The sequence below is a fragment of the Typopeltis vanoorti genome, chromosome 14, assembly GCF_054136105.1.
Source record: "Typopeltis vanoorti isolate ZY-2024b chromosome 14, IOZ_Tvanoo_1.0, whole genome shotgun sequence".
NCBI lineage: Eukaryota > Metazoa > Arthropoda > Arachnida > Uropygi > Thelyphonidae > Typopeltis > Typopeltis vanoorti.
In genome coordinates this window covers 93,127,010-93,152,860 of record NC_143562.1, presented here as the reverse complement: position 1 = coordinate 93,152,860, position 25,851 = coordinate 93,127,010, and the positions used below count along the sequence as shown (strand labels likewise).

The 25,851-nt window shown below is 36.5% G+C and overlaps 1 protein-coding gene and 1 non-coding gene across 6 annotated transcripts in view; both read left to right on the top strand.

Annotated features, from left to right (window-relative positions):
• The window catches only part of LOC150099765 (E3 ubiquitin-protein ligase RNF103-like), an 86,622-nt gene that overhangs the window by 2,054 nt on the left and 58,717 nt on the right, over positions 1-25,851 (top strand). The gene's annotated exons all lie outside the window — the stretch shown is intronic.
• On the top strand, positions 3,269-3,352 carry TRNAL-UAG (transfer RNA leucine (anticodon UAG)). The gene has a single exon. It is a non-coding gene; the product is annotated as a tRNA-Leu (tRNA).

The window sequence follows — 25,851 nt, the reverse complement described above, 5'->3', positions numbered from 1 at the left end:
ATATATAATATATAAATGGAGGACGTATAAAGAAAAAGATGATGAGCATTCCAATGAGCAATATAAGGTACAGGCAAAGAGACTAACCTGTATGGTAAGGAAAGCCAAAGCTAATTATGAGAGGAAGCTAGCTGATGAATCCAAAAGAAACCCTAAAGAGTTCTTTTGCTATGTGGCTAGTAAAAGGAAGAATATCCATGGAAAGATTACTTTAAAAAGTGTTGATGGTAGGGAAATTACTGAAGCTACTCAAATAGTTGAGTTGCTTAGTGATCATCTCGCAAAAGTGTACCATCTTCGTAATGATAGTGCAGTGTCAAATGTGCCATTGACTGATGAGAGTATAGAGATAGACGAAATTAAAGAACCTTAATGCTAACACTGCCATTGGGTTAGATGGCATATCAGCCCATGTGTTACGAGAATGTGCAAGAGAATTAGCAACTCCTCTAACCAGGATGTTTAATTTAAGCCTCAGTTCTGGTAAAGTGCTAATAGAGTGGAAAGAGGGGAAAATAGTTCCATTGCACAGGGGAGGCTCTAAGACTGATGTTGCAAATTATAGACCAATCAGTATATCTGGAGTGGTGGTTAAGATTTTGGAGAAATTGGTTAAAATTAGAATTCAGGACTGGGTGGACAGCAGTATGATACTTTATAAGGGGCAACATGGTTTTGTGAAGGGTAGGTCTTGCCTAAGTAATTTTCTTACTTTCTATAATAAAGTAACGGTGGAGTTGGATAAAGGAAATCCTTACTCAGTGATACTGCTTGACTTTGCAAAGACTTTTGACAGGATTCCACATGGAACTCTGTTACATAAATTAGAACAAATGGGTATGGATCCGAAGATGGTGATTTGGATTAAAGGATGGCTGGTGGACAGATATCAAAGAGTGGTTTACGGAGGATCTGAGTCCAGGAAAAGGCAAGTGACTAGTGGTGTACCTCAGGGCTCAGTGCTTGGTCCTCTATTGTTTAATTTGTACATCAGTGATATTGGAAATACCTTGAATGGAAATATCCACTTGTTTGCTGATGATGCAAAATTGGGAAGAGCGATAATCAATTCAAATGATGTAAATATTTTACAGGATGACTTAAATAGTCTGACGGTATGGACTGAGGTAAATGGCTGTCATTTCAACTTGGCTATAAGGTGATGCACTTCGGGAGGATGACATCGCATGCCGTTTACTATATTAACAGAACTGAACTGCAGGAAGTTGATGAGACAAGAGACTTGAGAGTTATTGTGGACAGAGAACTTAAGTTTAAAGGGCATATTGCAAAGATTGCCAAAACAGCACATCAAATTACATGGTTGTTGAGGAACACACTAATAAGCAGGGATAGGGAAGTTATTGTTCCACTCTATAAGGCATTAATAAGGCCGCATTTGGACTATTGTGCACAGATCTGGTCACCAGGATTTCTTGGTGATGCAGAAGTGGTGGAGAGGATTTAGAGGCGGTTTACAAAGATTGTTGCAGGTCTGTGGGATGTTCCTTATGAGGATAGATTGATGATCTGTGGGCTCCAAAAACTAGCTGATAGACGTAGGAGAGGAGATATGATAGAGGTATTTAAATTGTTAAAGGGATTTTACAGGATTGATACTGATGATAATTTTAAGACCAGTGCAGGATGTGAGAGAACGAGGGGTCATCCCTGGAGATTGTGTAAGAGTGTGGTTAACAAGGGTGTTAGGACTAGATTTTTTACTTGGAGGGTTGTGAATGGGTGGAATGCTTTGCCAGAGGTGGTTGTGAATGCTTCAACTGTGAATGAATTTAAGAAGAGGCGTGACAGGTATTGTGTAAATCATGGTTAATGTTTCAATGTCGGGTCTCCCACGATGAGTCTTTTGACTCCATGGAGACACCGTTAAAATAATAATAATAATAATAATAATATGGTAATAAATGCTTTAACCTTAATATAATAAAATTAGTCAGTAGCCCATGCAGTAGACTTTTGATGAGACTGAGAATTTTGTGGACTCTCATTTTATGGACATTCAGGTGCTCTCATTTACCCCCCCCCCCCAACTAATCCACACTAATCAGTTTTATGGTGTAGTTATTCCTTTACACAAAGCATAAGATTAAGATGATATTTTGACACCATTATTCTATTCAGTGATTGATTTGCATAATATTAAAAACAACTAAGTATATTTGTGTATATACAGGGTGTTCGGGATAAATTTGACAGTTTCGTAAGGAAAAAGAAAATCTTCTTTGTATCTATTAAATTTAATGAATTGACAAAAAAACATTACAGGCAGAGTTAATTACAATACTATCAACAAGATTTACTCAAACTAACCACCATTAGCATCGATCACAGCTTCAATTCTGCTTCGGAACCTCGAACAAGCTGATGCTACAGTCTCCCTGGGAAGGGCCGCAAAAACTGTTTTAATTTTATCCATTAACTGGGCTTTTGTATTACTGGAAGTGCGATTGGTGTCTTTTTCAACTGCGCCCCATACAAAATAATCCATGGGGTTAAGGTCTGGGGAGTTTGGAGGCCAAACATTTGGACTGGTGAAGTCGTAGAAATTTTCAGACAACCATTTTTGACTTTTCCCAGAGGTGTGGCAAGGGGCCGAATCCTGCTGCCATACATACGGCCTACCATTGGCTACCCTTGTTATCCAGGGCTTGACTACAGTTAGCAACTCCACGAACAAAGCCCGAATTCCAATGCCAGGGTTCTTCAACACCTGTTCCTGCAGATTTGCGAGGAATTCTGCTGTACGAACGCAATCAGATCGTCTGCTAGGGATCTTTCTTCTTGCTACATCCTCGTAGTCACCATTGCAAGTCTCTAGTTCATGCCTGATTGTTTTTACTGTATTCAGGGAGCATTGGGCAGCAGTCGTAATATCCTTATTTTGATGGCGGGCACGAATCATCATGATACAAGTTATTCTCTTCCATGATTCAGGTGGGTTCCAGCTATCCATCCTTTCTGACATCTTGTATATGAATGAAGAAGGGTCCAAACTTTTAAATGAAGAGAAGTGTGTGTTAATACATGTAACTTACGGAAAAATATAATTAATTATAAATATGTCAAATTTATCCCGAACACCCTGTATATATATATATATATATATATATATATATATATATTATGTATACATGAGGATTTAGATGCCCCCCCCCCCACACACACACTTTGCTGCTGATCTGCAAAGTTTTACAAATTTGAAGAATGTGAAGGGAATTATTTTTATTTAGTAATGTCTCAAGTATATGTCAGAATGGCTGAGTGGTCTAAGGCCCCAGACTTAGGATCTAGTCCTCGAATGAGGGCGTGGGTTTGAACCCCACTTCTGACAAAATTTTTGCCAGCCTGGTTGGGTGAGTGGTTAGTATATATACTCTCCAGCCAGAAGGCTGTGGGTTCGAATCCTGCTGTGGGCATGGATGTTTGTGATTGTCTGTGGAAATACCAGTGGTGATCGGCGGTAAATGGCGTTGGTGCAGTTACAGTCAGTTGGTGATTGAATGGTGGAAACAGAGTTGTAGAGTAGGTGTCCTCCCTCAGTGAGTCCTTAGACTCCCTGGAGGTGTCAAATAATAAGTATAGCCTTCAAATAACCAAATTCTGAATTAACTAACTGTTCCTGAATGAGGTGGCAAGTCAACTGATTTCATGAATATCATTTATATAATCATCCATTCAGTTAAAGATAAATTCAGGAATTTGAAACAATAATTTTCCAGTGTGCAAATAAATAATTCAGAGACTGCTGTCTGTGTTTATGTATGTGCGCATTAAAATAGCTTGGTATCTTTAACATTTATTATACCCAAGGTAAAATACTTTCTACATTTATATCTCCTCCAGAGATTTTTATTTAATAAGGTTAAAATACCTTATGGTAACTTGTTCTAGTAAAATACTTATAAGCTCTGTATTACTAAAATCTTGGTATTTCTAGCCTGGCTCTCACTGATGAGACTGCAATAAAGGTCGAAACCGGTCTGGGTAGTGGCCCCTTGCCTTTAATACATAGCATCATACATCTCCTCAAGGAGATGGGCTGTGCATTAAGGGTAAATATTAAGAATAGTGATCAGAGCTTATTCTACTTTTATCATGAGTTGCCTTGACTTGCACTACTTTGGGGGTCAGCTAGACTTTCAATACGGGCGCAAACTTGACTTATTTGTCTGTTTGCTTACTTAGGAAATGGAGTAAAACCAAGTTTAAAATAGCTTGTATCTTTAGCATGTGTGTGTGTGTGTGTGTGTGTGTGTGTGTGTGTGTGTGTGTGTGTTAAAGATACCAAGCAATTTTATAATCCAGGTTTTAATCCTTTTTTCCAAGTAAGCAAACGGACAAGTCAAGTTAACGCCTGCATGTAGTGCAAGTCTGAGGCAATTCATGGTAAAGGTGGAGTAAGCTCCGATCACTTTCCTTAGTATTTTCCCCTAATGTGAAGCATCCCCTTGTGGAGATGTATGATGCTATACATTAAAGGCAAGGGTCACTACCCAGACCAGTTTCGACCTTTACTGAGGCCTCATCAGTGGCAGCCAGACCTAAAAATGCCAAGGTTTAAGTAATGCATAGCTTATAAATTTTACCTAAACAAGTTGCCATAAGGTGCTTTGACCTTATTAAATAAAAATCTCAGAATGAGAGTAAAATGTAGAAAGTTTTTTACCTTCGGTTATGTTAAAGATACCAAGAAATTTTATAAGCTAGGTTTTAATCCTTTTTTCCAAGTAAGCCAACAGACAAGTAAGTCAAGTCACAAGATTAAAACCTAGCTTATAAAATTGCTTGGTATCTTTAACATAGTATATACGCAAGGTAAAAACTTTCTACATCTTACTCTCATCCTGAGATTTTTATTTAATAAGGTAAAAGCACCTTGTGGCAACTTGTTTAGATAAAATTTATAAGTTCAGCATTACCTTGGCATTTTTAGGTCTGGCTCCCACTGACGAGACCTCAATAAAGGTAGAAACCGGTCTGGGTAGTGACCCTTGCCTTTAATGCATAGCATCATACATCTCTGCAAGGGGATGTGCTTTGCATTAGGGGAAAATACTAAAGAAAGTGATTGGAGCTTACTCCACCTTTACCACGAGTTGACTCAGACTTCCACTATGTGCAGGTGCAAACTTGACTTACTTTTCTGTTTGCTTACTTGGGAAAAAGGATTAAAACCTAGCTTATAAAATTGCTTGGTATGTTTAACATAGTATATACCCAATGTAAAAAACTTTCTACATGTGCATGTTATATATAACACACACAAAATATGCATCATTATTATTTTCTCCATAATAATGGAGAAATCAGATCACAGCTGACTAGCTGTGATCTGATTTAACATGTCACACTGTGAAATAACTTCCTCTCCACCATATGTGGTCAGCATTCATCTAACTGAATGGTGTTGTGTTCTCAAAACTTCAATTCCTTGATTATCATCATTGAGATTTGACTGAGACTATGCTTGTATCCACTATCAAACTCATACATAAGTTGAAAAAAGAGAAGCTTTATGAACTAAACTGTGACTGTTCTGTTTTTTGGGAACTTTATAGAAACCAAAAATAAGGACTTCTGGATTACTCCAGACATCTAGACTAACCTTATAAACTTTTGATCCCTTTGGTGATCATCATTGTTTCATTTCTAAGCTTCCTGAGTATCTTTCAGAACATTTTGTCTCTGCCTTCATATTATTTATTTTCTATATTATTTTCATAATTCCCATTACTTTCATTAGCCACTATTTCTTATAACTGCAATTTACTATATTTCTATCTATTAACCATGAGCACATGCTAAGTTTAGTTAGATGCTTTCTGTGTGTTCAGTTCTTTTCAACTGTATTAAAAGAGAACACAGGAAGTTAAAGAAGTTCAGGAAATGATCATTCAGGCAACTTTGACTTGTGCTTCTTGACTAAGTAAATCAACATTTTCTTTTGATTTTGCTATTTTATCTAAGATGAATCTCAAATAAAGTAGTGAAATCAGAAGGAAATTTCAAACTCACTTTTAGAGTTTTTCACACTTTCCCTAACAACAGAGTATATGGGTTTGCATCTCACATATGAAAGCTGTTGTTTCACATACTTTTTTCAAAATTTTTGTATGTTTTCCCTTTTGTTATTTTGATTTTTGTCTTTCATGTTCTCCATATAGAGAATATTACTATTTCAGATCTCATTCACTCTTGCATGTAACAAATCTGAAGAGTATCAGCAATAATCTTCATGGTATGATTTTTGTTTCTGTACATATAACTAGCAGAAAAATAAAAAGATGCACATAAATATTATCATTTGCATTTTATTATTGGAAGACATTTTAAGATTCTGTTTGAGCTCGATTTCTATAAAAATTGATGATTGGAAAAATGTGGTCCCTATATCTTGTCATTATTTTATGACATTATATATTTGGCATATCTCATATTAGAAATAAAACTGATACTTTGTATGCATCACACAAAATATTTGTTGTGATGACTGATAACTGCAGAGGACAGATATATTGGAATTATTTAATGAGCATTAAATTTTGTTGGTTTGTTTCATACTGGTGTGAATGATGCTTTGCCATACCTAGAAGGCAAGAACTGAGTGTGAATGAACCATTATGATATATTGAGTCATATGTTAATAAAGGTTTTATTAGTGCTGGATCTGGTATCCATAACCAAGATAAATACACTTTCTCCAATCGGAGAGAGTGATCAAGCAGTTTTGTTCTGGGAGGTTGCTAATTGTGGAATTCTCTGTCAAAGTATTTGTTGACCTATAAATCTGGTAATTATAACAGACTTAGGACATCTTGGAGCTGTGTCATGGCATGAGAAGCTACAAGGAAAGAATATCAGTAGTTCTCATGTTCAGGAGGATAAACCAAGTAGAGATTAAGTGGAAGAGTAGAAATATAAAGCAAGAGCTACAAAAAAAAGATAAAATAAATAAAACTATTATGGCAGGAATATAAAGAAAAAGGTGATCAGCATTACTAAATATAAGAAGAGCCAAAGGTGATCAGCATACTTGTGAGCAGTACAAAGAGCATGCAAGAAGGGAGACTTATATGGTAAGAAACACCAAATCAGATTGAGAGAAAATTAGGTAAGCAGGCGAAAGTAAATTTAAGCTTTTTTTCCTTTGTATAACACGTAAGAGGAAGAATGACTATGGGAGGATAACTTTTAATCAGTGTTGATAGTAGGGAGGTGACAGAGGTAAAAGAAATAGTTGAGTTGTGAGTGATCACTTTGCAAAGGTGCTATTATCCAGATGGAGATTTTGCAGTTGCTGATGCAACAGAGACTGATATAGAATTGAGGTACATAAACAGGAGGTGCTCAGCATATTGAAAAATATCCATGTGAATTACAACACTGGGACTGGACAGTGCATCAACCCATGTGCTACAAGAACTTGCAATAGAATTGGCAGTGCCTCTGATAAAGTTGTTTAGTCTAAGTCTCATCTCTAGAAAGAATTCATTGGAAGGAAAAAGGATAAGATAGTTCCACTACATAAAGGTGGCGCCAAGACAAAAGTAGCAAATTACAGACCAATTAGTATCTTAAGGGTGGCGGTTAAAATATCGGAAAAGTTAATTGAAGGTAAAATCCAGGAGTGGGTGGATAGGAATATAGCACTGGATAGTAGATGGCTTTGTAAAATATAGGTTCTGTATTGGAATTTACTCACATTTTGTAATAGTGACAGCAGAATTAAATAAGGGAAATGGCTACACCATGATTACTGATGGACTTTGCAGAGGCATTTGAAAAATACTGCATGGGAAAACTATTTAAAGTTGGAGCAAATGAGAATTGATGTGAAGCTGGTAACACAGATGGGGAGGGGGATGGCAGACATAGAGTAATATATAGTGGAGTGGAATCTAAAAGAATGAGGGTGACCAGCGGAATGCCAAAGGGTTCTGTACGAGGACCACCACTCTTTAATTTTTATGTTAAGGATACAGAAAAAGATTTAAGGGAGGATATTAAATTGTTTGCTGGTGCAAAACTGGTGAGGGCAATAGTTTGATAATGATAGATATCCAGCAGGGCAATTTTAAATAAATTGGCATTGTGGGCACAGGATAATGGCTATCAATTTAATGTTTCAAAATGTAAGGGTATGCACTTCAGGTAGAAAAGGTTAGGTTAGGGACTTGGGAATAATGGTGAATTGAGAGTTGAAGTTCAGAGGTGATATTACAAAAGTTGGTAAAATAGCCTAAAGGATTACTTAATGTAGAAAAACACACAAGTAAAAATAGGGAGATTATTATCCCTCTTTATAAAGCTATAATTCAGCCACATCCTGCTATGCACAGATTTCATCCCTTGGGTTTCTTGGGAATTAGGAGGTGGTGAAGAGGATTTAGAAAATAGTGACCAAGCTGGTGACAGATCTGTGGAATGCTCCTTATGAGGATATGTTGAAAGTGTGAGTTGCAAAGGTAGAAAATTGATAAATGATAGGAACATGATAGAAACATAAGTTGTTAAAGGGATTATATGAGATTGACACAAAGGAAAATTTGCAACACACAATGAATACAAAAAGAGCTTGGAGTCACTCCTGGAAGCTGTGATTAGTAAGGCCATGCAGACTAGATTCTTTGCTTAAATATGGGGAATTGCACAGTGAGGCATATTTGTGCTTATGGTCCCATGGAAGTTTCTACTCAGTAAGAAATGGAGAAATTTTTTGAATCATTAGAGAAGAAAGTCAAAGAAATAGGAAGAGTTAGTCCTTTTTCAGATATGTGAACAGTGGAGGATGAAATGAATACTAGACAGAAATGCTATTGGAAAAGTTGGAGAAAAGAGCAAAGCTAATAATAAATACCTGCTGGATTTCTGTTCAGGACATGAAGTAATCATTATTAATGTTATCTTCTACATAAAGATATGCATAAATTTGTATGAAGAGAAGACACCAGAAATAATTAAAAATCACATAGACTCTTGTGATTGATTGTTGATAGAATATCTTCATGCTGGTTCAGGAAATGAGTATATAGGGGATTTGAAATATTAAGTGATCACTGCAGACTCAAATATACAAATATTTTTCTATAAAAAATGAAAGAGTTTGTGAATAACTGAAGAAAACATCGATTCAGCTAGAGAGGTGTGTGATAAAGTTCTCTGCAATGATAGAAAAACCAGAACTCTTTGGTGGAAAGTCAGAAGTAGTCAGAGGAAAAAGGTGTATTAAAAGTTCTCAGCAAGGAAGTCGGCATATTATTATTATTCAGGCCTCCATGGAGTCAAAAGACTCATTGCCGAAGGTCCTTCCTAGGAAACACAAAGTCTATCATACCACTCCTTAAACTCATTGACTGTTCTCGCTCTCACCACTCTATCAGGCAGTGCATTCCATGGTTCAACCAACCTCCGTGCAAAGAAACCACTCCTCACTCTCTTGCTCACAGCTTCCTTTCGTAACTTCCAGGGATGGCCCCTTGTCATCACTCCTTCCTGCTGTTCAACCCTGTAACCACCTCTCAACAGTTTAAAAGTCTTAAACATATCACCTCTCCTTCTTCTATCCACCAAACTCTGCAGTCCACATTCCCTCAGCCAATCCTCATAAATAACATTGTACAGTCCTGAAACCATCTTTGTTATCTGCCTTTGTACCCTTTCCACAGTTAATTTATCCCTTTCAAATCCTGGGGATGAAATCTGAGAACAATCTGTGGTGTGATCAAGGTCTTATACAATGGAATGATAACTCTTTTATCTTTGCAGGTCAGCATCTTTCTCATTATTTCAGCAATCCTTAGTGTTATCTTCACCACCTTTGCAATATGTCCCCTGAATTTCAGATTTCTATCAATCAACCCCCAGATCTCTTGTCTCCCCTACTTCCTCCAGTATAGCTCCTCCAATAGAGTATGCAGCGTCCCATCGATGTATCCCAAACCTCAAAACCTTACATTTTACTGCATTAAACTGAAACCCCCATTCGTTTGCCCATCTATCTAGCTTATTCAAATCTTCTTGCAGGGATACCACATCTGCATTATTACTAATAACCCTTCCCAGCTTCACATCATCCTCAAACAACTGAATATCCCTTGCAATCCACTGACAATGTCATTGATATAAAGGTTAAACAATATAGGTCCTAGTACTGAGCCCTTTGGGACCCCACTTGTAACCGTCTGCCTCCTTAAAACTGCCCCACCATATACAACTCTGTGATACCTATCAGACAGCCAATCCTGAATCCAGTTGACCAACCTGACATCCAAACCCATGTGCTGCAACTTAAATATCAGATTATCATGTGGCACCCTGTCAAATGCCTTTGCTAAATTCAAGAAAATGGCAGTATATGCCTTTCCCCTCATCTATTGCTCTTGTAATTTTATTATAAAAGGCTAGCATATTACTAAAACAAGAGTGCCCCTTAACAAATTCATGCTAACTCTCACAGATAACATTACCCTCATCTGCCCAATGCTGTATATGGTCCCTCACTAATTTCTCCAAGATCTTACTAACTACTAATGACACACAAACTGGCCTATAATTAGACACTTCCAGTCTGCTACTGCCCTTGTGCAATGGCACTATCTTACCTTCCTTCCATTCCATGGGCACCTTTCTCGCAGCCAGACTTTCATTGAAAAGCCAGGTCAAGGGCACTGTCAGTTCTTTAGTGCATTCTCTCAAAACTCATGGTGAAATACCATCCAGAGTTCTTAGTATTTGGAACACACTCTCCTCCTGCACCTCTAAACCTCGAACCTGCCCTATCTTTCTAGTATTAAAATTTACTCCTCAAGGATGAAATACTCCAATAAAGTGTTCATTGAACAATTCCACTATATCCTCTGCATCAGTCACTCTATTCCCATTTTTATCCCACCATGTCATTCTTCCACAATCATTTCTCCTCCTACTGGCCACATAGCTAAAAAATTCCCTAGGATTTTCTTTGGATCTTAGGGCCAATCTCGTCTCATATTCCAGTTTCACCTTCCTTACCATACTAGCTACTCTCCTGGCCTGTTTTATATTCTTCATGCATCTGCTCTTCACCTGTCTCCTTGTATCTCTTCCATAGCCTTTTTTTCATATGAAGTTCCTGTTTAATATTGTTTGTCATCCACTTTACACCAAATTGTGTCCTCTTCTTCACTTGTGCAATACAGCATACTATTGCTGCTAACAAATATTCCTTCACAATTTCCCAAGCACTAATGATATCCTGGCTTTCCAATTCCTCCCTCCATGAAACGTCCCCAAGTTCATATCTAAGACTATTATAATCACCCGCCTTATAATTCCACATACATTCCTGTCTCTTTGATGCTCCTGCATTTCTATTCATCTTCAAAGTCTTCCAAATATGCTCTGAGAAAATGAAGAAAAAAATGCAAGAAAGCAAAGCAATATATAAAAGTAGGTAAACAAATGTCATGGGAATGATATAGAAAGTAGATATCAGAAAAGTGGCAAAATATTCTAGATGCTGTGGAAGAACTTAAAGATACTGTGAAAGGAATCAGAGATGACAAAGGCAATATGAAAAAAGAAAAATAATCTGAATATTTGGAGTGATTACTTTAAAAGATTACAGAAGTGATAATTTAGAAGATTGACAAGAAGTGATAGACTGGCAGAAAATATTCAAGAAGAATGCAGTAAGGATTATGTATTGATACAGGAGGTGAAAAAGCAGGTGATGTAGATGATGTTCAATCAGAAATGCCGAAATATAGTCTTATAGTGGCAGTACTGCATAATTCAGAAGACCCGGTAAGAGGATTGAATTCCAGATTAGAGTAAAGCTCTTTTGTAACCCATCCATGAAAAGGGAAATAAAACAGTGTGAGAATTGCAGAGGAATATCCCTACTTAGTATTATATGTAAGAATTATGCAAATACAGGCATCCCTTGATTAACGCGGTTAATTAATCCCTCGATGTTACCATGTATATCAAAATCACGTTAATCACGTTGTTCTAATAATCAATGGTAAAAAGTACAATTCGTCCCTGATTGATTACTGTACTAATAGTTCATTTTATATGGTGCCCTTTTAGGAATGATAAAAAATGAATGCAAAGTAAATGTTTAATAAATACTTGTACCTACATTAGTTACTGCAATTTTTTTTAATCAAAAGAAGTTAGAAAGAATCGTTTGAACAGTTTTAGTTTATTTCTTATCGGCATAAATTCTACGATAACAAGCAAAATGACTCTCCAGACCTCAGCAAACAAGCATTCTTCGATTAACATCGGGATCCATATTCATTACTTGCTGCTTAAGCGATTCTAAACTGCGATATATTCCATCCAGTTCTTTGACCGTTATTTCCTTTGGAACCTCATCTTCACATTCCATTTGTTTGTTGTCTTCATATGTGCGTTGTTCAATTTCAAGAAGATTGTTGTCACTGAAATCTTTTGAATTTGAATCCAATAATTCTTTAACATCTTGTGCATTAACACCTTCAAAACTGAGGTCTTCACCAATTGCAACGATTTCTTTGACCACATTGTTTACAGGATTTTGAAAACAACCTAAGTCATTAGCGCATTCTGGCAGAAGGTTTTCCCAAACAGCTTTCATGCAACTAGAAGACACTTGCTCCCACAAGTCACAAATGTTCTCAATTGCATGTTTAATGTTAAATTTTTTTCAAAATTCGTGGGGCGTGATCGCATTTTCTCCCATTGTTGTTTCTACTGCCTTTGAAGATGTCTTTTTAAGGAAATAAAAGTTGCAATGATGCCCATGGACATGGGCGTCATTTCGAGGCTAGCAGCCTCGTGGTGTGAGCATGAGTTTGCGTGGTAAATTTAAAGGCGTGTTAATCAAAACTCTTGCCGCGTATATCAAGCGATTGCCGCAATTAATTTCACCGTGTTAAACAAGGGATACCCGTATACCTGAATAAAGGTTAAGAAAAATTGAAGGGAAACCTGCATTACATTCACATTTTCACTTTAAGACAAATATTTGAGAAATCATTAGAATATAACAAAGATCAGTATTTAAGTTGTGTAAATATTGAAAAGGCATGTGACAAAGTAGCAAGAGTAAAGCTATTGAAAACACTACGGTTATATGATATAGATGGGATATCATATTGAGCAGCATATACTCTGTAAATGAGTTGGAAGTCATCAATTAGAATTGAAGGAAGTACAGGAAGATGGTTTGTTTGGTCAGGTGTAAGGGATGCACATTATCTCCACTGTTTCTCATCATCTATATCAGTGTTTCTCAACGTGGGCCACACACCCCACAGGGGGACAATTTGAAAATTCACATGTACATATTTATATTATACTTTTTCAGAACTCGGCTGACTATTATGCTAGAGGGGGGGGACATCAAAATCTTTGAGACATTGAGGTGGGGCATCAAGATCTTTGAAACGTTGAGGAGGGGGCATGATCCAAAAAACGTTGAGAAACACTGATCTATATGGATCATATTATGAAGGAAAATGGCATTATGCCTGATAACAAAATTGGAAATATTCAATGTAGATGATGTGATACTCTTAAATAAATCCAGTACAAGTCTTCAGATAATTCTGTAGACTTGTACTGGATTTTGAATAACATCAGCAATAAAAAGACAGACAAAGAAGATAGGCAGAAGAATAGAAAATATCAACTGCATCCTGAATGGAGAACCTATAAAACAAGTTAAACATTTCAGCTGTATATTATCATTATTATTATTATTATTAAAATGGTGTCTCCATGGATTCAGAAGATTCATTGTGAGAGACCCTACATTGACACACTAACCATTGTTCACACAATAACTATTGTACTTCTCCTTAAACTTATAAATGAATCACTCACAGCCACCTCTGGCAATGCATTCCACATATTCACCACCCTCCAAGCAAAAATTCTAGTCTTAACACCCTTGTTAACCACACTCTTACACAATTTTCAGGGATGACCCTTTTATTCTCTTCCTTCCTGCACCATACATAAAAAAAAAAAATAAATAAAAAGTCATCAGTATCAATCTTATAAAACCCCTTTAATAACTTATGCTTCTGTTATATCTCCTCTCTTATGTATCAGCTAGTATTTGGAGCCCACAGACCTTCTACCTTCATAAGAAACATTCCACAGACCTGCAACAATCTTTGTCACTTGCCTGTGGATCCTCTCTGCCACTTCTTCATGACCAAGGAATCTAGTGACCAGATCTGTGCACAATAGTCCAGATGAAACTGCTGAAAATTCTGCCTTATGAATGCCTTTATAAAATGGAACAATTACTTCCCTATCCATGCTTCAACAACCATGTAATTTGATGTGCTGTTTTGGCCACCTTTGCAGTATGCCCTCTAAACTATAGTTCTTTGGCCACAATTGTCCCCAAATCCCTTGCCTCATCAACTTCTTGCAGTTCAATTCCATCAGTATTATACAGCATGTTATCTCATCTGCTCAATGTGCATCACCTTATACCTAGCCATGTTAAATTGGCAGCCATTTGATTTTGCCCCTACTTCCAGCATATTTAAGTCATCTTGCATATTGTCTACATCATCTTCCTTGACTACTGCTCTTCCCAGTTTTGCATGATCAGTAAACAAGTGGATATTTCCTATCAGATTATTTCCAGTATCATTAATGTACACAGTAAACAGCAGAGGACCAAGTTCTGATCCCTGAGGTGCACCAATAGTCACCTGTCTTCTCCTAGACTCAACTGCTCTATAAACCACTCTTTGATATCTGTCTATCAGCCACTCTCTAATTCAATCACCAGCTTCAGATCCATTCCCATTTGCTCCAATTTATGCAACAGAGTTCCATGTGGAATTCTGTCGAATGCTTTTGCAAAGTCGAGCAGTATTATCGAGTAAGAATTTCCTTTATCCAACTCCACTGTTACTTTATTATAGAACGTAAGTTACTAAGGTAAGACCTACTTCCTCACAAAACCATGTTGCCCCTTATAAAGTATCATATTTCTCTCCGCCATTCCTGAATTCTAATTTTTATGAACGTCTTCAAAACCTTAACCACACTCCTGATATGCTGATTGGCCTCTAATTTGCTACTTCTGTCTTGTTGCATTGGAATTATTTTTTCCTCTTTCCACTCAATCGGAATTTTACCAGAACTAAGGCTTAAATCAAACAGCTTGATCAGTGGATGTGGTAATTCTTTTGCGCATTCTCATTAAAGCTGATTATATCTATTAACATTAAGATTTTGCAATATATATGTTAAAGTCCAAGTAATTAATTGGTTTTTATTAATAATTACCAGCTATTATTAATACAAACCAAATAACAAGGTTAAAGTGAATAATTTACAAGAATTAATCACATGAACCGGTAATTATTAATACTTCCCAACTATTGATGGTAAATGTAATAATACTAAGACATTGAAAAAATGTTATCCACATGGCTTGAAACAAATAAAATGACAAAATGGGCAGAAGGGATAAAATTTATTCAATTTATGAAAAACAGAGCATATCACTCTGGAATAGATCGCAGTCCCTACAAAGCTATGTTTGCCTATAAAGCTAAGGTAGGTTTGAAAACAGACTTACCAGTCGATACCTTGTCAGAAATCACGAGTGAAGAAGATCTTGAGATGATATTAAAAGATCAAACTAATAAGGATGTTGAATGTCAGAAGATAATCTCAGAGAGGGAAAGCAGTATTAGAACAGAGAACTGTTACAATGTGGAAGTGGAAATAGATGATACGAGTGAAGACTTATCTGTTGGAGATCCAAGCAAAAACAGAAATAAGAGTGTTAGCCAAATCGAAGGAAAACAACATTCTTCTGAAACAGGAATGATCAACAAGGAAGATAACAAAATAAAAAATATAACTAATGTTGAATTAGAAAATAATGAGAAATGTAAAGAAAGTACTTCTTTTGCACTCAGTGAAATCCCAGAAAAATTCAAGAATCTCGAAACTCTGCTAAGCAGTCACTTAAGAAGCAAGCTGAAAAAATGTTACGGCTTTCAATGACTAAATTTCGAATTGCAAATGTAGAAGAAAATGTTTGGATAAGAATTCCAGACGTACACCCTCTGTCCAAAAAGAAACCGAACTTTTCGAAAATAGATGAAACTAGTGGCGCCACCTGTTGTATCTTTTTGTTGTTGAAAGCGGCAACTTTCATTAGTGTTGTGTCAACTGTTTATGACATTTGTTTCATTAGAAGCCGAGTTATAGTGCCAAGAGTGACAATGAGTTTGACGAATGGTCAGAAAATGAGTTTCAAACAGAGAGCTGTATTTGACTTTTGTGTTAAACTTGGTAAAAGTTTTACCGAAACACATCAAATGCTTCAAAATGCATATGGTGATGAATGCTTATCCCGTACTCAAATTTACGAATGGTTTAAGCGATTTCAAAGTGGTTGTGAGACGCTTGAGATGACAAAAAGCCAGGCCGTCCAAAAACTGGACTGAGCGAAGTTAACATCCAAAAGATTCGTGATTTCATCAAAGAAAACCCAAAATCATCCATGAGATTAATTGAAGATGAATTGGGGATTCCAAAATCAATTGTGCACATCATTTTGACCGAGAGTTTGAGCCTTCGTAAACTGAATTTGCGATTTGTTCCCCACAAGTTGACTGACAACCAAAAAAGTATTGAATTGAACACTGCAAGAACTTCATTAAAACAGCTCGTAAGAACTCAAAACTTCCTTGAAATGATCGTTACTGGTGATGAAACATGGAGTATGAGCCTGAAACAAAGCGCCAGGGTGCTGAGTGTAGACCAGAAGATTGGCATTCAAAAAAATCGCTTGGAGAAGTCAAAAGTAAAGACAATGCTGATTTGTTTCTACGATTCCTAGGGCATTATCCCCAAAGAATTCGTTTCGCCTGGTGAGGCGGTCAGTAGCGAGTTTTATCTCGAAATTTTGAAGTGATTGATAGTGAGAATTCATCGCTTACGGCATGAATATCGTGATGACCGACCGTTCGTCTAAAACACACTGTCACTCTTGGCACTATAACTCGGCTTCTAATGAAACAAATGTCATAAACAGTTAACACAACACTAATGAAGGTTGCCGCTTTCTTTTATTTCAGTTAATGAAGTTCCTGATATTGAGATAAGTCTGAGAGAATGTGCCTTTAAGAATTCTATTTTAGGTGGTCAAGGTTTCCATTATTGCAATTGTACATCCCATTGGAACTCAAATCGCTGCAAGTGTAAAAAGTTAGAAATCCTTTGTAATTCCAAGTGCCACAGGTCTTTCCTGCAAAAATAAGTAATTTTTTTTTAACTGAACAGTAATCAAATAATAAGGTATTTATCTCCTATTTTTTCTGCTATTAAAATTTTATTATTATTATTACTATTACATGACACCTCCAGGGAGTCCAAAGACTCATCGAGGGAGGGCACCTACTCTACTACTCTGTTTCCACCAACTACAATGAACCGCAACTACACCAACGCCATCTACCTTCCACCACCACCACCACCACTAGTATTTTCACAGACAATCGCAAACATCCATGCTCACGGCAGGATTCGAACCCGCAGCCTTTTGGCTGGAGAACGGATATGCTAACCACTCGGCCCACCAGGCTGGCATTAAATAAAATATTTTTTATAAAACATGTTTTTATTACATTTACCAGACTCCTCTTGGAATTATTAATAATTACCAGTTCATTTGATTAATTTTCATAAATTATTCACTTTAACCTCGTCATTTGGTTTGTATTAATAATTGCCGGTAATTATTATTATTATTCAGGCCTCCATGGAGTCAAAAGACTCATCGCGGGAGGTCCTTTCTAAGAAACACAAGTCTATCAAGACTCATCGAGGGAGGTCCCTCCTAGGAAACACAGTCTATCATACCACTCCTTAAACGCATTGACCAATCTTGCTCTCACCACTCCATCAGGCAATGCATTCCATGGTTCAACCACCCTCCATGCAAAGAAACCACTCCTCACCCTCTTTCTCGCAATTTCCTTTCGTAACTTCCAGGGATGGCCCCTTGTCATGACTCCTGTCCTGTCTTTAACCTCGTTATTTGGTTTGTATTAATAATAGCCAGTAATTATTATTATTCAGGCCTTCATGGAGTCAAAAGACTCATCGCAGGAGGTCCTTTCTAAGAAACAAGTCTAGCAAGTCTCATCGAGGGAGGTCCCACCTAGGAAACACAGTCTATCATAGCACTCCTTAAATGCATTGACCATTCTCGCTCTCACCACTTTATCAGGCAATGCATTCCATGGTTCAACCACTCTCCATGCAAAGAAACCACTCCTCACCCTCTTTCTCACAGTTTCTTTTCATGACTCCTGACTTGTCATGACAATTATTAATAATAACTGGATTTATTACATTATCTGTATCTGTAACATATATACTAAGCACCTCTATTTCTTCTATAAATTATACTTGGTTTAATCCTTTATCCAAATGTAAGTAAACAAAGTTTGTGCTTGAAATATAATCAGGACAGGGCAACGCATGTATAGAAGCTAATGACTTCACACCACTTGCCTGAGTATCCCATAATGCAAAGCACATCTCCTTGCGGATTTGTTTAATGCTATTCATTATGGGAAGGCTCACTACACAGACTAGTTTTGACCTTTATTGAGGTCTCATCAGTGGGAGCTAGACCTAGAGGTGATACTAAGATTGAAGAATGCAGAAGTCATATTTTCATTAAACCAAGTATATAATTTCTTGGTATGTTTAATTTATAGTATAACCAAGTGGAAAAACTTCCAACAACCTCTATTTCTTCTGTCTCTAGTCTCTCTTTCTCATCAGTCAGTGACACATTTGGCATTGCAAAATTATAACAAAGATGGTACACCTTTGCAAAATGATCACTTAGTAACTCAACTATTTGATTTGCTTTTGTTACTTTCCTACCATCAACATTTTTAAAGTCATCCTTTCATAGTTATTCCTCCTTTTACTTGGTACATAGCAAAAGAACTCATCAGCTAGCTTCCTCTCATAATTAGCTTTGGCCTTCCTTATTATATATAGGTCACCCTCCTCACCTGTACCTTGTACTGTTCATGGGTATGCTATTTATCTTTGCTCCTGCTTAATAATATAAGGATGGCCCCTTGTACTATTCATCCATCTTACTCCTACTTGATTTATCCTCCTGATGTTGGGTGTACACAAACCTCCACCATCAACATCTCTCCCCTTCAAATTCTCATGCCATAGCACTGCTGAAACTGACTTCTCAGCTTGTCATCATCACCAGCCTTGTAATTCCACATATACCCCTTCTTAACAGAAAATTCTGCACTTGTTACAATTTCCCAGGTCAAGACCACATGATCACTTTCCCCAAGTGGAGATGGTGTGGCTAAATTGGTTATTGATATGTTCTCTGATGCTCTGATCAGTTCCAACACTCTCAAACCTCTTGTCCCTTTCATTGCATGCTATCTGAGGTAATTATATCTTAACAACTGTATAAATTCTATTTCCTTCTTTGTGACCATTCCTTCTCCCAGTCTATGCCCCCATAGTTAAAATCTCCTATAATAATTACTCGACCTTCACTCATGAAAATTTGCCAATGCATACCATCTACATTCTCCCTTATACCCTGTGGATTATAGTAGCAACCAATTTCATATTTCATCCCATTGATCTCTATGTCATGCCAGTGTTCTCCCCAGAAATTTTTACCAGTCGGGCGGAATGAAGCATTAACCAGGCGTACAAAAATTTTCAGTGAGTTAAGAAAGACCCTTTTTCAAAACAAATTAAAAGTAATTTCTAATTTTATTAGAAATTACTTCAAACAAAGGTAATATTTTATATAGTAATTATAACAAACAAGACTAGGATTTTTCTTATTTTCTCATTAAGTAATGAAAAATCTTGTAATGCTCACAGCTTAAAATTCTATACATTAATTCTTTTATTCTTTTTGGAAGCCCAGTTGGCAGCATCAGATTATTTAGAGTGTTCTGACTGATGTGATTCCTCATACAGGTTTTTATCCTTTTTAATAAAATGCAGAGAAACCCCTTTCACATTCAGCTGTGCTCATAGGTATGGCCAGTCCAACAGCAGCTAGTTTTGCTAAATTTGGAAGACTCTTTGAGCTCAGATGTTGTTGCCATTTCAGCAGTACTTGTCTTGGATCTAGATTTTTGTATGACTGTCCATTAATCATTTTTGATGCAACTGCCCATTCTAATTTAGTACTTTCATAGTTTAAAACAGCAGGACTTCCATTTCTAGAATAATAATCAAAAAGAATCTCGGAAACCTCACGTTCATCATGACTTTCTGCATTGAAAAGTATTGAAAAGCAGGAAATGATTGGCATATCTGGAAATCTTGCTTCTAGATGTTTAATAACTGTGCCTATGTATTTATCATATATTGTAGTCTTAAATGTAATAACATTAGAATCTGAATAATCAATGTGAAGGTCCGACCATTCACCTGAAAGATGCTGATGAAGATTTTGAAAATGACTGCCAGGAGTGTTTTTCAATTCCATGATGGATAGTTTTCTGGCTTCTAAGACTGGCTCTATTTCAGTTAAGTCAACATAACTGAAATAGATAATGGTAGCTTACAGTTTACGAACGGCTCTTGCTTTGTGGAGAAATTACCCAGCTTTATGCAAGCATTTTGCATCGAATGATAAATGTAAGGGCTTTTTAAACTGCTTCTTCTCAATCTCGAATTTTTAAAAGATCTAGCATTAATTATTGATATCCTACAGGAAACATATCTGTCAGAAGCTCTACAAAGTTGCAATATAAGTTATAAGGGCTAAGTTAGGCTTTTTTTTTTTTGCTCAACGATGCAAGCCCTTTGTTAAAATTTCCATAGCTCACCACTACTTACATTCTATAACTATATCACCCTTAGTCAACCAAGTCTCACTAATTCCTATAGTTTTTGACCAAATTGTACTAACAAAAATTCCTCACACTTATTCCAAATACTTCTGGCATTAGTATATATAAACTGCAACACTCCCTTTCTCTAATAACCTTCCTGTGTGCAAATTGGCCCACTCAGTTTATGTACATAACTTTACATTACATAACTTATTTTCTGACAGCATTTAATCCCACATCTATAGTGATTACTGACCTTAATACTATTAACAGTTGACTATCACTTGCCTTGCTAGCAAATTCCATTTCCCTGTTTATGACCATTTACCCTATCCTTTATCAATAAATATTCTAAATGCTCCTAATCCATTTAAGTGCAAACAGTCATTCTTAAAAAATTTCCTTCCTTTTATTACTCATCTCAGACTTTCAAAAATGAATATTTAGTTTCATTTCTTTCTGTATGAAAGTTTTTACATAATTTTGACATCATTCCGTGTTCTGTAATCGCTCCTCTGTTTAATTCATCACTGTTGAATCTTGGTAGCACACTCATGATCTTTCCACTCTCACTCTTTGGATTCATTGTTATCAAGTCTTTCAAATCCAGTTGCACAGAAAATATTTTGCTACTTAAATCATTTGTTCCCATTACTACAATAACTTCACTCACTCTGTCCCTCTGCAACTTCAATGCCTCAGTTATATCCCTAATCTTTGACCCTAGATAATAACATGCTTTAATGACTTGACCATCTTTCACACCTTTAATTATAGAATCCCTATAGAGCACAGTATCATTTTTCTTCCTTTTATTCTTCATGCCCTTTACATTTGCTGCAGCTTTTTTTTTTTTTTTCCCCCTATTCTTCTCTCACATTCTTTTGTACATTGCTCAGTAACATCTATAGATGTGTTTCTGCATTTTTCATTCCACACATGCTCACTTAATCTGCTACTAAATAACTGTCATTCTCAATTCCCCATACTTTCTATTCCATAAAAAAAAATATCAGAACATACTGGAATGCTGCGACATAAGCTATACAAATTGGTTAGAAGTTCAAAATTATAAAATATATTTCAGTCATTTAAAATTGTCAGTTCCTTTGTCCCAGGAGAACCTGTACAGCACAATTCACTCCACATGCCTCTTTCAGTTGCATTGGGGGTATGATTGTATAAAGAAGGCATGCTTCCTATGAGACTGATCATACTTAAATGTGAAGTGTCAATGTTTACTTGAAACAGTAGACAAACCAGATGTATCATCATATATCTCATAAATGCTTAAGTGTTTATATGAGTCAAATAAAATAGACAAAATAGTAGATATATTAGAAGATTTGAAATGGTCTGCATAATCTTTTGTTGCTACCTTAGCATCAGGTACAAGAGGTGTCATCACAAATACATAGGATGATGAAGATCTTAAGTAATCTTGACTTACATGCATTATAACCAAGAAGAAATGGTAGATTCTGATGACTTTTCAGAATTAGAAAATAGAGAATCATTATTATTATATAATATCACCGGGATCCAAGTTTTGAGTGGCAGGTGAGTATTGAATGAATCATCAGAAATGGAAGAAACAGTACACTGGTATGTATGGATTCACCTGACAGTTGGTTTTCGGGAACAGGTCAAGACGGCTTGAAAGTTGATGTAGGTCACTAGGTAAGTCTGACTCCTTATCCTTTAATGACACCAATTCATCTATGACATTGTCACATGAATTGTCAGATGATGTTTTCAAATATTCACCTATTCTACTTAGTGGGATGGAAACCAGCTGGCATTTGACGTTTTGTAATATGTGATCTAAGTCCACAGGTCTTTTTGCTTATTTCCCTCTTCAACTCTTAGTTATGTTTCCATAGTTGACTGCAGCTTTCTTTGGCCCGCAATATATGTTCAGTTCCCCTGCTTTCTGATGATCATTACCTGAAGTTCCCTGCTGTGTACCTTCCACAGTATCATAGTTCTTACTAGCAACTTCCAAAAAATCTTTGATTTTTGACAACTCCTGTCATTAACAATGATGGAAGCATATCCTGCAAAATATTAATTTCACCATGGTACATATATGGAACCATCAACTTTAAGTCAGTAAACCTCATATCACTAAATGACAATAGAATGATTACTTGAGTTTTCTAAAAAAAAAAAAAAAAGCAGTAGAGGATTGCTTGCAGATAGAACTACTTTACAAGCCTTAAGGGCCATTCCCTCACATAAATAATGTTATCAACCAGACTTTCACTAGCAAGTAAATTATCAAAAGCAGTTGATATATTAAATTTATGACTGCACCCTTTCAGGTAAATTTTCTGTGATCTTGGTATCATATTTAGTATTTAACTAAGATGTTAGTTTAGTACACAAATTAGAACAAATGAGGATGAATATGACTTAGGTTATGTGGATAAAATGGTGTCTGCAGGACAGAAAGTGGTATGTGAAGTAACAGAATCAAGGTGAAACAGGTGATTAGTGGTGTGCTGAAAGTTTCAGTGCTGGGACCACTACTGTTTAATTTGTACATAGACATAGGAAATAACCTGAAAGGAAATATTCAGTTGTTTGCTGATGATGCAAAATTAGGTAGGGTATAGTTAATCAAGTCAATGTGGAGAGCTTGCAGGATGATTTTCAATAGGTCAGGATGAGCAAAAGATAATGGGCATCAGTTTAATGTGGAGACATCAAGTTATGCATTTTTGGAAAAATAGATGGCACTGTACTCCAGGAATAGAGGAAGCTAGAGATTTAGGGGTCAAGTTAGACAGAGTTAAAGTTTAGAGGACATATTGCTATGGTTTCTAAAGTAGCTAGTAAGATTACTTGGGGAACACACTAAATAGTAGCGATAAGATTCTACTTCATAAGGCTTTGATACATTCACATTTGGATTACTGTTCTCAGGTCTGTCTGGTCCAGTCCTGGGGATGAGGAAGCAGTGGAAGATTCAGAGGCGAGTGACCAAGATGGTAAATGGTCTGTGGAATGTTTCCTATGAGGATAGATTGAGGATATATGGATTGCAGAATTTGGTTGATAGGAGAAAAAGAGGGGATATAAAACATTTAAGTTACTTAAAGGATTTTATAGGATTGATGCAAGGGAAATGTTTCAGCACATGGCTAGAGGAGCCAGATCATTCCTGGAAGTTGAATAAAGATGGGGTTAGTAAGGGTGTGAGGAATAGATTTTTTGCTTGTGAATTGTGAATGAGCGAAATGGTTGCCAGAGTCAAATGTGAGTGCTTCATTAATGGATTCAAGGAGAGGTTCGATAAATTGCGTGGAGTTTGGGTCTCCCATAATGAGTCCTTGGACTCCATGGAGGTGCCCATACAACAGCAATAATAATATAAGTATGTTATTTTAATTAGGATTCCTTAACCAGATTGAGCTGCATAGTACCATTAACAGAATTCTTATAGCAGTTATGTATAATGTATATCTACGGTACTGTAATATACTCCTACTGAAATTAGTTAGGCTTGACTGAAATTAGGCTCACTGTCGCACATTCACTACCACTACAGTTTCATAAAGTATACTCACCAAAACCTATATTCTTCTTCTTTTTTCAAATTAGGCCTATTGGTCTGTTATGGAGCTATCTTAAGCTCTTTCAAGCTGTACCTGCCCCGAGGATAAGGTGGCTAGCCCTATACCTCCCAGTGTGTCCTATGTCTGTAGATGCGTGTGTTCACTGAACCAGTTTGCCTGCTTGCTGGAGGAAAAACCCGAGATTAACTGGGGAGGAAAACCCTGAAATCCATGCCCAAGACCAGCTAACTTGGCTATGTCTGAGAAAGATCCTTAAGCTCTTCACGTCAATGACTGGAATTGAACCCAGGACACTCCTTTCCCAGGCATATTGTTGTGAAGCACATAGCCACTCGGCTAACTGTGCAGGCCAATAGACAATTTACATAAACCTATATATAATGCTTCAACCTAAACATCATAATATAAAAAGAAATACTCCACAACAAGAACATCATTCATCTTATAGGCACTAAAAATATAAGTTTACACTGCTAAATCAACTGCCACCCACACGTCATAGTGCCAGCGTCATATTTAGGCACAGTTTTAAGCCAAGATGGCAAATTTGGAAATAGACAGAATTAGCAAAGCTTATACAGGGAAGTCAAATAATATTTATATGGAATAAGAGAGAAATTAGTAAAAAAACACTAAACTAGCTATATACAAGAGTGTTCGGTTTTAACTTATGGATCTGTGAGTAGGATTAGAAATCAAATATTTGATCAGAGTCATGAGAAAAATTAAAGGTCTGAACGGATAAGATGGTATCAATGGTAGAATCATATTAAATGTGATAAATAAAAATGAGGTTATTAGGAAGGAATTTGACATAGACACATTCAGAAATGTGTGAGCAGAGTTCATATAGTATAAGTATTATCTCCAAGCCTTTATGGAGGCCAAAGACTCAAGGTCAAATGCTCACAGAAAACTAACTATTACACTTTTACTTTGAATACATTCAGTGTTGGAGCGGTCACCACGAACTCTGCATTCCAATCATTCATCACCTGTCATACAAAAAATCTCCCTTTCACCTCCTTTGTCATGACCTTTGTAAATTTGCAGAGATTACTCTTGTTCTCACATCGCCCATTATGCAGTTCATCCTTGAACAACGTGGGGGGTAAGGGGCACCGATCCCTTGTGCAGTTCAAAAATCCTTGTATAACTTTTGACTCTCCAAAAACTTAGAGCCTACTGTTGACCGAAAACAATAGTTGACTGAAAAGCCTTCAGAACACAGTTGATGAACACATATTTTGTATGTTGCATATATTATATACTGTGTTCTTACAATAAAGTTAGCCAGAAAAAAGAAAATGTTATCAAGAAAATCAGAAGGGAGTGAAAATACATTTACAGAAATGTATTGTATTTATCAATACCAT